General features: G+C 49.2%; 1 protein-coding gene across 13 annotated transcripts in view; it reads right to left on the reverse strand.

The window, feature by feature from the left end:
- LOC141749985 (serine protease inhibitor Kazal-type 5-like) overlaps positions 1–16,708 on the reverse strand; it is a 115,355-nt gene that overhangs the window by 22,818 nt on the left and 75,829 nt on the right. For 5 of the 13 annotated variants that reach the window (XM_074604355.1, XM_074604346.1, XM_074604345.1 and 2 more), the window contains exons 2-3: positions 13,283–13,410; positions 5,344–5,426 (exon numbers count right to left, since the gene is read on the reverse strand). The exons of 1 other annotated variant lie outside the window; for it this stretch is intronic. The gene's annotated coding sequence lies outside the window, so the exon portion shown is untranslated. Of the gene's footprint in view, positions 1–5,343; positions 5,427–13,282; positions 13,411–13,983; positions 14,130–16,708 lie in introns of all 13 variants that reach the window. 7 more of the 13 variants (XM_074604352.1, XM_074604351.1, XM_074604347.1 and 4 more) reach the window with 3 other exon arrangements.

Below are 16,708 nucleotides of genomic sequence, written 5' to 3' on the forward strand. Positions count from 1 at the left end.
CTGTCCTGGACAGGCCTTTGCCGCTGCTGACTTAGCTTGACGGTGCCAGGGAGGAGGGGGAAATGAATCAGGAAGTGAGCAACAGCGAGAGGTGTATGTCCAAAAGGCAGGGATGAGGCCAACTTTGGAAGATCACAATAATAGCGTGTAACACATGCCATCTTCAAAGGACTAATGAATCCCTACAAGGTTCCCCTGTTATTATTTGCATTTCACAGATGGGTACATTAAGATGCAGAGGGCCGCATTATCCTCTGGGTCACACCTATTTCAGTCTATTCATCCCTGGTCTTGTATTGGAATTCATCCCTGCGGTGCGAGAGATCCTCCCACAAGTCAAAACAACAATGCTATCTCTCAGGCGGGCCTGGTACGGGAATCACCAGTATCATCTACGGTCTGGTTTGCACAGTACACCAGACCGACTGGTCCTATTGATCTCTCCTGGCCTTGAGAACTGATCAGCTTATCAATTTTCCTTCCCACCCACCAGGCTGAAGGGTACAAGCAGCTCTGGCTCACTGCTGGATGGGCTTTTTTTCAATATCTTTTCCTGTATGTGAAATACCAGACAGAGGAATCCAGGGGAGAGATGCATCCTAGTGCCTAACACCATCCAGCCCCATTCCACCCAGAGGTCTCACTCTGGCCTGTGGAAAGGTCCCACCTTCCAGCCAGGAGCCTCCCCACAGCTCAGTAACTTTTGTTCACAGAAGAATGAAGCTGCCCTGGGAAGCTGCGCTAGCTGGGAGAGCAGAGTTGCACCCCACGCTATAACCAATGCCATGTGGGGCTGGGGACGCTGGAAACAGTCTCTGCATTCAGAGGGACATCCAACATCGAAGCAACAAGCTCTCCCCGCCGACTCTGGGGAAGCAGCCTGCCATTCCTACTGTCAACGCTTTCCAGGGCGGTATTTGTTAGGCTGGAGATGGCGGGAGTTGGGTTTTGATCTACAAGGCCTCAGCAAGTAACATCTGCAGAGTGAAAGGATTTCCCATGGCAAAGCACCACGACATCCCATGGAGCTGCAAAGGACTTGCAGCCCCAGAAGGCCACCAAGATCTGTGCTTTGATGGGCCTTACCACAGCTAGCTGATTTCACGGCCGTTAACAGTATTTGTAGCTTAGATAAGGGTAATCAAAATCTCATCATTCAGGGCGTAAACTGATCGCCTGCAGGGGTTAGAAAGGAATTTTACTTCATGTGCAGCATTGCACAACCACCCGGATTCATTGTGGGTATTTTCCAGCCTCTGCTGAGCACCAGCCATGGGCCACAGCTAGAAGCGAAGCATGGCACACCGGCTGAAAAGCCGGAGTCATCATGTGGAAAAACACAGCCCCATTGTTTGGGAACAAAGTAGGAGTTTTTCTGCCTCTGGTTTCAACTCACACATGGAAATAAGAGACAATGACTGTCACTGGGCTGCTGAAACAGCAGAATTTCAACAGAGGAAGAAAAATCTGTCCCGGGATTGTTTTCCTGTAGACAGTGAGAAGAGTGCCTGGAGAGCCCATGAGCACAGCGCACAAAGGATTACACAGCACAAAGTGACCCGTTTGAGTAAGGCTGCCCCATCCTGCGCTGCCAGCTGGACCCTGGAAGCACCACTCCAACAAGGGGTAGCAATAACCTACCCTCCAGTGAGGGCTGAGCCCTTCCATGTCACCCAAGAACCCTCACCACCAGCTGTCCCCACATGAACGACGAGGGACAAGAACATAGTGTTTTTCTCTCTGCAAAATTATTATTTATGTTTTATCAGTAGTAAAGGTTCTATAATGTCGGAGCTGGCCGCAGGGTGTGGTGGCCTAAGTGGCAGTACCCATCGCAGGAGGCCAAAAAACATGCCCCATGTGGGTGTTGGTTGCTCTTAGATTATAGTATCACCACGCCCCGCTCCGCTAATTGCACCGCGAAACTCTGATCTCTGCCATATCCCACAGCCAGCCTGATGGCAGGTACCTATAGCCGCGCATGTGACCCATCACAGCACCAGCCGTTCCTCTGGAGAAACCTATGGAAAGATTGGACCCTGAATTTCTTTTCTCTGTAGAAGATAACTGAGAATGAAGCATTTCTGGGCATGTATCTGAAAGACGACAACAGTGGCATTACTAGAGCCATCTGCTGCCATGAATTCTGACTAGAGGTGCTTGCAAGCCAACAGGGATAATTTCTAAAGAAAATTGTCAACTTTTCACTAAAAAAATAAGCAACTACAACTGAAAGTAGAATATGTTTGCATGAGAACTATGGATTTCCCATAATCTTCTGTTTCTCCTCCCATATCCCCCAGATTTAGGGGAGAGCATACAACTGACATGAATATTTGTGTTTGGTCCCTTTGTGTGAGATGTAAAAAGGTTTAAACACCTTCCCATGGGAAAGGGAGGCATGCTGTCAAACAGCATCACCACCTTCAAGAGCATCACTCTGGTTGCTAAAGGAATAGTTCAGCCTTATCAAAGCTAATGGCACAACCCTCGGTGCATCGGGGGGAGAGGAACCACCAGAAACGCATCGGGATTTCGGGAAGCTGCTTTAGGTCTAACACACTTCAAGAAACCATCTCCATTCAGTCCTCACTGCTCAGCTTTCTCCACTCACACACCAAAACGCATGTCTCGTGCAGGCATTCACTAACCCTGCAGTCTGCTCCTCTGCACTGTGGTCAAATACTCCCGAGTGCAAGTCTGCAGTCATCAAATCCCTTGCAAGTTTGTACCTGATTTCCAGCTAATATGCTTGCTACTGAACTATTAATCCCTGTGCTCTGGAGGGAGTGTTTGCCAGGCCCTTTCTGGCAACAGCATTAGGACACCATGACAAATTCCTGCTAGCATGGCTTCCCTTACACACCTACATGAGACTTCTTTGTGTCCCGCAGCAAAGCCCTCGTTAGTGTTCGACACCAGGACTTGTCTACACAATACCTTCTGGACAGACACCAGCAACTCTGCTCACGCTGGGCAGAGAAGAGGTTGCTCTGGCCATACTCTGAACTGCACAAAGGCTGAAGAAACACCCCATCAAGACCTGTCCACGTGGCCAGCGAGCTGGGGCACACACACTGCAGCGTGGAAGACACACTGTAGGTCCTGCCCACCCCATGGGTCTGGCCTGCCCCTGGACTTCCCTACAGGTGTGGATCATGGCTAAACACTCACCAATTGGTCATCTGCTGAGCTAAAGGCACCTTCCAGCATCTCCAGCACCTTCCACGGCTGATTACCATGGCAGTCTTGGTCTTTCTTTTGCCTTTCTCCTGGAGGAGAGAAGAGTGAACCATCTTCCTTCTCTACATCACCAGGGACTACACCTATGCTGTTGGTTCCTCTTTTGGTTCTACACTTCTCTGGCCTCCCACTTACCCTCCATCAAAGAGGGGGGAAAGAACCTTTCTCAAAGAGTTTGTGGGTCTTTTGGGCTCTTTCATCCTATTTGGTGCTGCCTGAAGCATTCCATCAGCCACTGCAAACCATCCTCAGGGTCCTTTTGTCTGCTTCTCAAGCACATGCACTTCACAGGAGCTCAGCACACATTTAACCCAACCTGTTTCCCCGAGGACTGCTATAAACCATGCCTTTTCCATAGGCACTCCTCCACACGCAGAGCTCTGTTATCCCTGCAGCAGGAATGTGCTTGCCACGAGGAGCCCTGAGGTTTGCCTGATTACCTTTAACTACCTGTGGCTTTTCGCTTGCGTTTAATAACGCTGTTTCACACAGCGCACTGGCCTGTGCACCCATACCCAACTTAATAAGCATCCCATTGCAGGCGGGTCACCGGTCTAGTGGGGAGCAGATCAGCAAACAAATGCCTAATGACAGCAATGGGAAGCGCTGTGTTCACCAGCAGTGATTGATTAACAAATTGGCTACTGGGAGTGGCATGTGGCAGACACCAACAGCATCCCAGAGCTGAAACAAGGCCAGGGAAAGACCCAAATCAGTGCTATTTCAGTTTTTGAGGAACATCTAGATCACGATCTGGCACTTTTCATCACCAGTCAGTGCCTGGCAGAAGGGTAAAACCAAGGAAACTTCAAATAGGCAGTATGCGGCAAAGGAGCCCAGCTCCTGTTGGCGTTCACCTTGTCCTAAAATACCCAGTGTCTTGACTGAACATTCTCCAAGCGTTTGTCCATGATGGTGCAAGTCCAACAACCAAGTTGTCTTTCCTCGTGGACTGTTGGGATGTCCCAGCCTGCGGTCCCTTCGAGGGCTGGGATTGTATTCACTCTTTGTTTCCCAACTGAAAATAAGGCCATAATCCAACATTTGGGCTGCAGGAATGGAGCCTTCTGAATATAATTTAGTAAGTTTGCATAAATCTTGCATTTTCACCTTTTGTGAGAACTGATATCAACTGTTGCATGTGAGAGACCTCCCCTTTGCAGCACTGAAACAAGGAGCCCAGTGACAGATGGAGCCCTGGGGCTGGGGAGCAGGGACCCAGCTGCTGCCCCAGGAATTCCCCCTTCGTTTCAGTGAAATGAAGCCTCTGCTTGTGGCAAGGTAGGTCTCCCGCATTTACAGAGCCCTTCTCCTTTCTCTCCCTTCTGAATCTGTTACGTGTACGCTTGATCTCTGTTGCTGCCTGTCCCATGACCCACCTGCCTTCACTGCAGAGGTTCATCCTTGTGCGACCTCCTGCCTGTCCAGAACATCTGTCCACCCATCACTGGCTCAGGACCAGATGCAGCATACAACTATCAGCATCCAAATGTTATTTTCTTCTTGTATTCATTGCCATACATGTTTGGTCTCATGGGCTGTTTGCCTGGTGTCCTGACTTTAGGGGACACTTCGCCTTGTTAATCACAATTGTTGGACCTGCCATGGAGCCTACTTCCAAAGGTGTAGGACAGAGAGACATCCATGATTTACTCTGGCATTAACACTGCGCTTCCTCCATGGAGCGCAGAAGTGGAAAGGACCTCCTGGGTCATCAGGTTCATCTGCCTGTCGTCACTAGTAACCACATCACTACATCAATTAGATGTTTGATTGGCCTATCACAGCTAATGGGCTCCTCAGCCTGGCAGAGGAATAACAGGATCCGAAGACTAGAAGCCACAACTAAGCAACACCAGGGTGGAAACAAAGGGTGACCATTTAACGGCGCTTGGGTCCGTGCAGGGAAGAGCTGTTCACAGCATCCCATGTCACCGGCAAATTTTCAGTTTAGTCTGAATGTTTTACCAAGACAATTTTATCCAGTGGCTTTCTGCCCCAAACACATGAGTCTCTGGGAATCTCTGGACTGCTGCTACATGGTTTGTGAGAGGTAACAAAGAAAAGCCATTTCTACCAGCTATGTAATAATACACTTACTGGGAAGTGGGTGGTTTTTTGGTTTTGGTTTTCTTTTTAAGGAATTGCACCTTCCATGGGAGGCGTCCAAAGGAATCCACAAGCTGAAAGAAAAGGGTTTAAAAAAATAAATAAATCACTGCTCTGAGCGAAACAAGAATTAACTCAAAGCAATCCTCTGGCTGCAGATATCTGGTTTAAATCCCACCCTAAGAGCTACACCCACTACCAGGTTTACAAAAGCAAGCAGTTAAATGGAATTTATTATTTGTTTTCAAGGTATGGCATCAAATAAAACTGAAAAACAGCATATCCGTATGCCCTAGGCTTTTCCCCTCCATGCTTTTGAAGATGCTCTCCTAGAGATTAGACTGACATCTAAGATAATTAGCATATCTTCAGGCTGGAGATTTAATTAATAACAAAAAAATAATAAGTCTCTCATGTTTACTAAGAAACCTGGGCAACTTTTGTTGTAATATTTTCTCCTAATTGAGTGCATATACACAGCGCCGAGGTCACAGTGGTGCTAATACCCATTTTCTGTTCACTATCAATTCTAGAAAAAAAAGTCGAGGAGAGTTAAAAAAAATTTCAGGCCAAATAAGATGTTTTGCTTCATACTCGAGCTTTTCTATACTCCGCCTTCCACATAAAATCAAAACATCTCACTTTTAAATTATCCAAATCACTACAACAATAACTGCAAGTCACTGCAACACCCCAGCCACGTTCAAAACAAACACTTGCATTGCGTGGGGTTACGTTTGAGGCCCCTGTGGGATGCTTAGACTACGTGCTTTAGTGGAATTTCCCAGGATTCACAAGGGATCCTGAATTTGAGGTGAGAATGCAACGGAGGGGATTTTGAATCACTAAGTGACAGGACATGAATTCACCTTACCACTGAGCAACAGGACAAACGGTTAAGTTTTGCTCAGGAATGCTAGACGTCCCTGTAGCTTCTTGCTGGATATTTGTAGGACCTTTCAAAAAGCAACAGCTTTGAAAAGGTGCAAAAATCCCACAAGAAAAAAAAAAGTATAAGCATTTACACATGATTACGGTACTGTTCAAGGGAATAATTTATTTGGTCTGCCCCTGTTTAGTGGATGTTTGAAGACCCTTTTCAGATGATCATCCCAATTAGTCTATCTTAATGGGATCACAAGGTGTGAGCAGAGGATCCATGCTGAGGATTTGAGCTCCATTAGACTTGTTGCACATACGCAGCTGGACAGCTTTGTGCACGTGAGTTAGAGCTGGTCATGGGCACATCACTCAGGTCTGCACATTGTGAAGGGTAGCCACGGACCCCAAAATGCCAAGTCTTATAGCAAGAACGGCCAAACTGGAGGTCTTCTGGGACCAGAGAGATAGCAGTGACACATTCTGGAACACCATGGAGCACTCACGCAGACCAGCAGCTCCAAAAAACTGCCTGAGGAGGGAGGTATATCCTTTCACACTAAGGATATCCCTCTGAAAACAGTGGATTCTGCCAACAGGATGAAAAAGGTCAGTGCAATGGAAACAAGACAACTGAGGACCAGAACATCAATTGCCTGCTGGATGCCAACAGGGTGGTCTCACATCTGGACTGTCCCTTACTCTGAGCGGAGGAAGAACTCATGGTGTGGTCCACATGGCCACCACCAACGCAGGATGGAGAGAACAATCTTGAAGGCAAGATTCAGCAAGTAGCTACCAGGCTAAAGGCCAGGACCAACTCAGTAACACGCTCAGAAGTGCTTCCCCCAGTGCCCTATAATGAAATCCAGAGTCACTGCAAGGTTCAGACTCTAGTACCTTGAAGACAGGCTTGAGTAGGTAGATCCTATATAGTAAATATCCAAAAGCTTAATCCAAATGAAAACAGGTCAAGGCTACTGGCACAGAAAGGTCTTAAACCAAATATTGGGGGAAAGCCAACAGTTTGACAAGACATGTGGTTTGGGAAAACACGGTCTCCAGTGGAGAAGTCGTGAAAAAATTGTATCCTTGAATAAAAGGATAGGAGAGAAGCAAAAACCCGTCAGGGAGGAAACAGCAGACTGCAGCGCCAGCAGACATCCCTCTTGGGCCTGCAGAGAGAGAGAACAGAACAAGACACCACGTACGCATGTGGATCCAAGCACCCAGGGTCTAAAAAGCAAGGTGAGCGAACAGCAGTGCCCTGGTTTCAGATGGGGCTATTAACATAACCAGCGCCTCAGAAACCTGGTGGAGCGAAGATAAGCAGCAGAACACGGTAATGAGTGGGTATGGATTATACAGGAATGAGCGCAGGCTGTGCAGGTGGAGGAGCTGAGCATCAAAGAGCTGGGCATTAAGACAAACATCAAGGAGAACTTATCAAAGAGCGCAACCAAGTTAACTGTATCAACAAGCACCACGGTGTCCCTAGGATTGCGGTCCCGTGCCCAGACTTACTCCATCATCCGCCCATCCAGAACAGGGCAACAACTGCAAAACCTTAAGGGAGATGCGTGAGGCCGTGATGGAGATGAGAGGACACAAGCACAAACAACGGCAGATGTCCGTCTCCCTGTACAAATGGGATAACTGACGGGGAGAATATGTCTGCATTTAAGATGGGAAGCTACTGCTCTTCCCAGCAGCAATTTCTGACCCCTGCAGCAGAGAGCTGCTTCTTCAGCACATCCTGAGCAGCACCCAGGAACTAGGGGGGTTGATTTCAAGCATATTGCCGGTGGCTCTTTGCACCTCAAATCTGGCAAACTTGAAGGTAGCCTTGCAAACCTGCTACTGCAAGCTTAACTAGAAGCGGGAGCTGCCTAAAAACACAGACACTCATTCAAAGAAAATTAAAAAGGAAAAGCCAGTACGGACAAACACACCCAGGAGGCGGGAAGATCATTTGAAGAAGTCGTTCGAGTAAACATGCATCTCTTAAGGGGAAAAAAATTTAGAATAAAAGCTAGCACGCTTAAAGTGGGACAATTAACACAAAATGAGGCTAAGTAGAAGCACTGTCCAAATAATGAAAATGTAAAAACAAAGTCTAGAATGTAAAATCTGCAACCGTGCCAAAACATACCAAGTATTCTGAGCAGAATTTTTCAAGTCACAGGCACTAATCAAAAAAAAAAAAAAAACAAACCACACTGAAGAGTCCACGATCACAGGGCTAAGGGAGCCCCCAAGGAAGGTAACCCCATAGTAGATTAACTCTTATTCACAATAAACTGGTAAATCCTGGTAACGGAGCCACAGTCAGGGACTAAACCCCCCCAACCCAGCACTGAAGGGGCTCAAACACGCGATCACCCAGCCCAAGCTCCGTACTGCGCTGTTGGGAGCAGGGAGGAAGGCTCATATAACAGGGTAAGGAAGTACACGGAGAGAAGTGATAGACTGGGGAAGACTCATCACAGGTTTTGGGGAGGCAAATCCTGCCCCACCAGTCCGTTAGAGTCCCCTCAGGCGTGGGACGCAATGGTGCTGCGTGACACAATGAACTTCTGTTTCTAATGAACTGATTTCAAGATCCCTCCTCCTCTAAAGGCTTCTGAAGACTGTAAGGTACCATAACGTAAAGCAGCAGCTTCTTTGAGTTAAAAATGGTTAAAAATGAAAACGGTAATAAGAGGTCAGCTCTCCCAGTGGAGGTGAGACCCGACAGGAATCTCTGCAGCTCAGCTTTTTGTAAATGACACTGAAAAGTCAATTAGCAAAGGGACAAACGGGATGATTCGGGAGAGTTCAAAGCTTCAAGTCAACTGAGAGAAAAGCAAAAGCTGCTCCTGACAGTGGCTGGACAAGAAAGTGGCAGCCAAATTTCAGTAATGAGAAACTTAGGGGAAAAAGCTAGCTATGGTACACCTGCATATTACAGCGCTGCATTAGCGATCACCGTCAGGGGGTGTAGTATGGAGACACCGTGGGTAAGGTCACAAATAAGTGTCACTCCATTGCTGAGCAGCAATCAGAGCTGTTTAGCACCTGATAGGAAGCTAAAGAAGCTTAGGGAAGAGAGAGGATAAAACAAATGATTTCTATCGTGCTGCTGTACGACTGCTGGCTCTGCTCAGCTGCAGCATTCTGCACAGTTGTGGCACTATGGCCTTCCTCATCATCATCACAACAGGGATGGAGGGAGCTAGACAGGGCAGAGAGCCCCTCTCCTGGCCACAGAAAAGAGCAGAAATAGGAAGGGCTTTTGTCTAAACTCGCAGCAACTCCTGTCATGGAGAACAGGCTACAGAGGGGGCTACGGTTACAACGGAGTCCACAAATCAGGAGTGGCCCAGAGAAAACGAACAGTAGCCGTTGTTCAGGATTACTCATAGCACTAGAATTGAGGGGTACTAAATAAATTATCATATAGTAGGCTTAAACAAACAAAAGGAAGTGGTGTTTTTTTTTTCCCCTCCCCATACAATCTAATTGCGTTGTGGAACTCATCGCCCCAGGATGTTGTGGATGTCAAACACATCAAGGGAGTCAAAAGTCAATTAAACAAATTCACAGACTGGTCCATCAGTGGCTATTAAACATGATGATGGAGATGCAGCCTGTGGCTGGCAAGTCCCTAAGCCACATGAAGCTTTATCACAGGACGAATTACCCTGTGCTTGCCCTGTTTATTCCCCTCGGCACCCACAGCCGACCTCGGTCGGATCCAGGACCCAGGCAGAGGAGTTATCCCGAGCTGGCGCAGGCTCTCAGGGTTGGTGTGGACTTTCTCAGGTCTCAGAACATGGCAGTCCTGGTCTAGGGATCTGGACTGCCTCTTTGTCCCTGTCCTGAAGTGACACCAAACCTTCTGAAAACAGGACAAATTGCCAACATCTTGGGCTAAAATTTTGGGCTTTAAACCTCAGGAGATTCCTAGGACATGAAATCCAAAATCACACCCAGATGTCAGTCCTTTGTTTGGATGTCATGATTTATATTCTGAGTGACACTTCCTCTTCTGTCTCCCTAACAATGACAAAACAAAGAGCTATAAACAAATCCTGGCTCCAGATCTTCTTTGGCCCTCATTAGCAACCAGCTTGGCTAATGCTGTTTCATCAGCCCTTTGTTTCAGGGTGGCAAGCCAACATCAGCAAGTCGAGGACACTTTGATGGGCTCCCCCCCTCTTGGGATGTGACAAATTCCCAGGACACTCCTGCCCAACGCTCACTACAATAACAAGCATGGGGCTGAATTACTGCCCTCGACAATGTTTGGTACGTGGAAAAACTTGTGTTTGCTAATTACCTTGATTGCTCCATAAAAATCCACCTCGGGCAGCCGCGTGCAATCCCGGTGAGCCGCAGCCCTGCCCCTCGGCATCCCATGGCAGCAACCCAGGTGGAGACGATGTCTCCTCTCTTTGAAGAGCCTCCCCAGCACTGGAGGTGTCCCACCCACTCGCCAGATCTATTCCTAGACATATCGGTTTCTATTTATTTCCCCACTGACTGTTACACCAGTGCAAAGAGACAACGTTGAGACTCAGTCAGACCAGACACGTAAGTAGGCTACAAAACAAAGATTCTCCTCTTCCTTTGAAGCCTACTATCCATTATTTTTGATAAGAGGTGCAGCAGATTTATTTCCCTGGTTTGAGTACTCCTAAGCCTCTTTACTAAGCCTGGCAGCGAGAACCTCAAAGCATATGCCAAACCCTGAAATCTTTTTATGTGTGGTAGAAATAATCCCTTTGCCTGGTGCCTGGGAGAGCTGAACCCTGACATTCACACGAGCCACTGACGGACCGGCCCTCGGGAGCCGAAGCAGAGCCAGCAGCAAGGTCTCTTTTCCCCGCAGAGCACCTTCTCTCTGCGGCCAGCCAACAACCACACGCTTTGCTTTTATCTGAGCTCCAGCCTTGCGCCAGCCTTGGAAAGAGGTACACAGATCTGACCCCAAAGCCCATCAGATCTCCCCATGCCAGGTCTCCCCAGCGAGATTTGGGCACTTTCCTCCCTGCAAGGGATCCTTTAGTCTTCCTCCTCCCACAATTTCACTTCTACCATGAGTAGCTTTAGGAACTGAAGCGTGAAGCCCAAAGAAACCCTTATAAAAGGGCAACACAGCTCCCAAAGCCACCCATGCTTCCTGATCAACGTGGGCCAAGCTAACCAGGTCCTTCTGGCTGGCTGCCTTGAACTGAGGAAGTCAAACTTCATGACTCACAACACCGTAGCCAAATATCCCCAGTCCCAGGGTAACTGCAGACATTTTGAACCAGAACAAGCTGCCAGGACAGAGGGCAGCTAATCATAAAAGGAATAAATCAAGGGGAAATATTTGGCACTTCACTTTTGGCAGGGAGGGGCTGATCAGCTTTTACTGTGGAGGAATAAGGAGGAGTGAGAGAGGGAAGATCCACTTTCACTCCCAGGATGCCCAAGGACTTTCACATCCCTGCGCAGAGAACAGCTGCTGTAAGTCTTTACATCTCATAATGATAGATCCCTTGTTTAAAAATAAATCAGTGCAGCCTGGGATGCATGCCAACACATTTCCCCCAGTTTTCCCACGTCCTACATTTTAAAGGCAGCTGATGAGCTCCATCCTTGCTTATTCCTCATCCTTCCTTTAATAACTCCCCTTGTTCCTGTCAAAACCAGTGCATTGCCCTCCTCACCCCGAAATTTCCCCGGAACTGCAGCCCCTGCTTTGGCTGCTCTGGTTCATTTTGCATCATATTGCGCTACTGCTTCAACGGCAGCAGCAACCTTTGAAGTTCCTTTTGGTAACTTCTCCCACCGACAGCACCATTGAACCCTTTGTGCACCAGGTCTAAAAAACCACCTCCACTGAGTTTCTCCATCTCCGAAAATACAGGCAAATTAATAGTTCAGGGACAGTTGGAACCAACACTGTTATTCTTCACGTATTGATCTTGACCTTCAGGTTGATATTGTTCCCTAAAACTTACAAAAAGGGACCCAAGGTTTGCAAAGAAGGCGCTCAAACACACCATGTTCTGCAACATGCAGGCTATCAAACCTGGGATCTCATTACACCCTCTGCCTCCCACTCCGGGTTGTGTTCCCTTGTTACTTCTTGTTTCAAATTAGACTGAAAGCCCGTCACGCCAGCGGCGGTGGCTCCCTGTGGCACCACTGCAGCAAACCAGATTAATAAGCAAGACTAAAAACAGCTCTCAAAAGCATCAAAAAACAAAGAGGAAACCAAAGAGATGTGGGAAAGTCCATGCCTCTGCCCTGAATGAAGAACAGCTCTCAGGATGCTTGAATAACTTCAGGACATCGGTGAACTTGACTTCTCTATCACAAGTCTCATTCTTCACTTCTAGCCTCAGCACTTCACAAATTAAGTGAACCCAAGTGAAAAGATGCTTTGCACAGTCTGAGATTTTTTATGTTGTGTTTCATCAGCGTAGCTTAAAGATTTAACTAGTCCGTTCAAACTGGGTCATTTGTGTTGTAGACAACAGGGCACACTCAGCAAGCCGGGGATATAAGGATTTTAGTGTCAAGAAAATAAGCAACCTGTTCTTTGTCAGCGGGCTGCTGTGTCCTAGCCCAGGATCTCACACCCTCCAAAGCACGGGTTTGCCACTGCCTTACTCCCCAACTTCTGTTTCGGGACTTAGATTTGGAATTGAGCAAATTCCCCCCCCCAGTAACAGCTGGCTGGGGAGGTGCTATCTGATCAGCTCTCCACCCAGCTGCTCCCAGAGCCCCAGGTGCTGCCCTTCCATTAGTGCATACAAAGACCTGCTATTTGTGTAACTGGCCATCACCTCCTAGGGGCTTTATGCCAACTGAGTCCTTTTTCCAGTAGCCTGAAGAAGCCGACCTGGGAGTAGCGTCTGCTGTTTATCAGCTGGGCTATGGAGAAAGGAGAGATTTGCCACTGGCCACCAAATGAGTCAGTGGTTAGGGTAAGACCCTCTTCACCTTCCCCAGAGCTGAGCCCAGGATCCAGTAACATGAACAGGGTTTACGTCCCCCACCACGTCCCCAGACTCACGCTCATCTGCTGCTGAGGTCCATGATGACAGCACTGATGTTCGGGAGGTAAGGGAGAGCTCGCGTTGCACAGCTGTTTCACCCTGCTACTGGAGAGACAGTTTCATCCCTCTTCACTGGACACGATTTCTGTAACGAGAAGCTTTCAGTGACAGAAATTCCCAGCCCAAGAAGTATAATTCTAATAGTTCAGGTGCACAACAGCAGATCAGATGCCACTGCTCCCCAAGAGGCCTTAACTCCTTTCTCCCCCTGCCCACCCTCCCTTAGAGCATCATCTCTGCAGGTTCACCTCTCCCAGGACTAGCACGTGAACACTGGATCGTGCTTCTACAGGGCCTTCTGACACCAAAGCCAAAGCCCAAATAGTGGTTCTGATTATTTTCTCTAATAAGGCATAGTGGGGCTGCCCTAATGGCACTGCCAGTTTCAGAGCAGCATACCCTTGGACGGCATTGCTGGCACTGGCACCATGGCCCGCCAGAGAAGGCGGCGCTCTGGGTTACAAAGGGAACATGCAGTGCCCTCACCAGGGAGCACACTTACTCACAGAAGACAACAGCACTGGAAAGCAGAGCTGTCATTCCATGGGAAATCCCCAGTTTCAAACAAGATTAGTTTTGCGCTTTTAATCACCCTGCGCCCCAGTGGTGCTCAGGACAAGAGGAGTCACAAGCAAAGCTTTAACCTCCCCCCTCTTACCCTTTGCTTGCGGCCGTAGTTACAAAGTCCCACAAATGAGACCACCGTATTTGCATGCCATTTAACTTGGCACCACAGTTTTCCTGCTGGGAGGAAGGGTTCCTCTGGCTGGGTGGGGTAGGACTGTCCGGGAAAAAAACACTTTTCTACGGAGAAGGAGGAGGAAGTTAGTTACATCCTGCCTCATCCCAGAGCTTTGGAGTGACGGCACTTACGGCGACAGCAAACAAGTTCTCGGCAGCACTGCTGTGATGCGGTTTAAGCAAAAAAACCCAAAATCTTTTTTGAGCGTGGAGCTACGCAGGCCCCAGGCAGTAATGGGTACATGGTGAATAATAAACTCATCTGAAGCAACAAGCGTGAGTCAACCCAGATGAAGAGTTCCTCATAGTTCCCCCCTCCCCCCCGCCTTTGGCTGTTCCTTGGAAAACCCATATGCGTTATGAGGGTGTCCATAAAACAAACATTTGGCTGCCTTCTTGAAGAAGCCACGAAGAGCCCAAAACCAGCTGTGTGGGCTGAGTCCTCAGCAGGGTACAGTAACCAAAGCAAAAAGAAACCTCCTCAGGGGCTGTTATAGCATTTGGGATGGAGGAAGTGGAGCAGAAATCTTTGTAGAAAAGCTATTTACATCTGTTTGACCCTTGTAAAACAGGTCCCCAGGCTCTTCCCCACTTGGAGGCATTTGGATGACAGGCTGCTGCAGCAGCAGCAGTTTGATCCTTCCCAGGGGAAAGGAGTGGTGCAGAGCAACCACAGGTAACCACCAAGCAGCGTATACAACCTGTGCCAAGGAACGGGTGCGGGCAGAGCAGTGCCACCTGCTTTGGAAGGCAGGAAGGGGACGACAGCAGGCTCCCTGCGAGGACCAGACTGCTGTCTGCAGTGACACCCCTTGGCTCACAGTCCCACATTTGCAGGAGAAGCCAATGAAAGTGAAAGATACCTGCACCCTCCTCCAGACTCCACCTTGCCACCCCAGCCTTCCCCGACAGGCTGCTCCTCCCTAGGAGGCTGCGTATCTTCTCCCACTCAAATCCCTTGATCTGCTTGCCAAAGCCCAGCCTGCTCCCGGAGGGTCCGGCTGCCCAGATACTGCCAATTACTGCAGGGCTGCAGCTCGCCTCTGGGCTACCACGGGGCCAGGTGGCTCTAGGTCTGGTCTTCCCTTGCTTTGTCCCAAACACCTATTGGGGGTCCACGAGTTCACCCATCCCAGCACCACCTGTCCATGAAGTACAGAGAAAGGGGATCCCACGTACTAAGATCAAGAGTCCAAGACAAACACTTCTGCCGTGGCTGAAACTCTTGTGGATCCACACAAGTGACGAATGCATCCAGCAGCCAGGCACAGCTCTGAGCAGCTCCTTCTGCTGGTTTGAAGCCAGGCTCACACAGCTCACTGCCCCAGCCTTCCTTACCCAGAGGCCAGCACCATCTCCCGTTCTCCCTGCATCACAAAAGGGACAAAAACCCAAAGGACTATGGAGGTGGTCTGCTCGCTAGGGACCACAAACAGTGGAGAAATGGGATGACAGAGGCCAGACTTGCATGGTCCTACATCCAGCAGTCCCCCAGCAACTTTGTGCCATGAGAGGCAGACAAGAGGGTCCACGAGAGGCAGCAAACAAATGCTGACCCACCTCCACACGCTCTGTCCTTCAGAAGGAAAGTTTCAAGTCTGGTCCCACTCAGGACAGCACTGGGTGTGACAGCCAGCTCTGCTGCTGGCTTCTGTCACTGCTCCTCATCCTGCAGCACAGAGTCTTGCCCTCTCCACTCCGTCAGGAGGAAAGAAAATGGTTTTTGACCTCTCTTCTTCCACTGTGGATGCTCTGCAGTACATGGACAAGGCAGCACAATGCATGGCATGCAGAGAGTTTGTCCTAAGGGCTGGCACACAGACCTCAGGAACGCTCTGCCCCAAACCCAGAACATCAGCCACCCTACGGCAGCTCCCTTTTCCCTGGGGACGGGACATCCCATTGTGTCTGGGACTCCTCACCAGGCTCACCCCCCAGCAGGTGCCCAGTGCCACGAGCAGCCAAGCAAACATTGCCTCCTCCTCCTTCAGCCTGTTGAGCAACCGCCAGTGGGTGGACACACACCCCGGCTAAACACAGCTCCAGCACCACCGCCCCCACCCGCCGTGGCTTATACCCAGGTCGCCAAACACATTCCTGCTTTGGGTGCACTAGTTCTCACGCTCCTCCCCGGGAGGGAGCCCACGTTGCTCAACCCCGCTCCAGCTCCGATTTCCCCAACGCTGAACCCGGAACCAGATTTCACTCCCCGTAAAACGTGCCGGCCCTCCTTGCCCACACGAGCTCAGTCCCAAGGATGAGGAGGGTGCGATGCTACCGCCATTACAGCCAGAGCTGGCCACTCGGACTGCAGCGTGACAGCCTGTCCCAGGACTAAATGGGGAGAGAAAGGTCTCGGTGTCACAATTGTCATTCTCTCTAATCCCTGTGTTTGAGTGCCTCAGAGCACAGGTCAACCCGTGAGGCGCCTGACATCTGAAGGACAGGGGGTTTAAGGCTCACAATGCCTCCTCAGCACAGCCTTTACCTCCACATGACACATCTAGCTTTTGCAATCCGGGTTAGCACTCATCTGTCCTATTTCAACTTCAAAGCACTTCGCAAACATTAACCAATTAATCCTCTCACCACCCTCAGAGGGAGGCGAGCATCTTTATTTTTATCCATTTCCCCATCAGTGA

Source organism: Larus michahellis, chromosome 11 (assembly GCF_964199755.1).
Source record: "Larus michahellis chromosome 11, bLarMic1.1, whole genome shotgun sequence".
Taxonomy (NCBI): domain Eukaryota; kingdom Metazoa; phylum Chordata; class Aves; order Charadriiformes; family Laridae; genus Larus; species Larus michahellis.